A 752-nucleotide genomic window follows, 5' to 3' on the forward strand; every position below is an offset into this window, starting at 1 on the left:
CTCAGAACTGAGGACCATTTAAAAAATGTCTTTCTTTGTTTCATGGGTTGTTATGGCCAAATAAAAAATCACGATCAAGGGTTCTTCAGTCTACTGGCACTATTCCTCTAAAATTAGTTAGGTTGCTTCTTAGAAAACAGTCTCTCTATTATTGGACCCATACTCATAGCTTTTTCAGCATGGCCAAAACTACCAGAACTTATTTTGTACAGGGTGTAATTTTGGATAAACTATTTTCAAACTATTATGAGGCAACTGAGTAGGATTTATGAAATAAAGAGTATTTTATTACATCAATGTACCACAACTTATTTATCCAATCCTCCTTAAAGACAGACCCTCTATTTCCAATTCTTTACTACACCCCAAAGTGCTACTATGAATATTTTGTTGTATCTAATTCCTTTCTTTCATTCTTTGATTCTCTTAGGAATACCTGCCCAGCAGTGGGATCTCTCAGTCAAAAAGTACAGAGATTTTAGCTACTTTTTAAACATAATGCCAAATTGCTTTCTGGCAGAGGTGGGCCAATCCACACTTTTATCAACAGTGCATTAGTCTTACTGTATTTACTCAGCTCCTTCAATATTGACTATTTCAAGCTTTTATCATCTTTGCCAATTTTCTGGATGTGAGGTGAAGCCTCAGAGTTGTTTTGTTTTGCATTTCTCTTATTAGTGGTTTAGAGCAATCTAAAAATGAACACTTTGAACTAAAGGTATATTAATTAAATTTGCCACCCCGCCATGGAG

This window comes from Petaurus breviceps, unplaced genomic scaffold (genome assembly GCF_028583685.1).
Source record: "Petaurus breviceps papuanus isolate PSGF00001 unplaced genomic scaffold, PetGlider_PUasm1.0 90730, whole genome shotgun sequence".
NCBI lineage: Eukaryota > Metazoa > Chordata > Mammalia > Diprotodontia > Petauridae > Petaurus > Petaurus breviceps.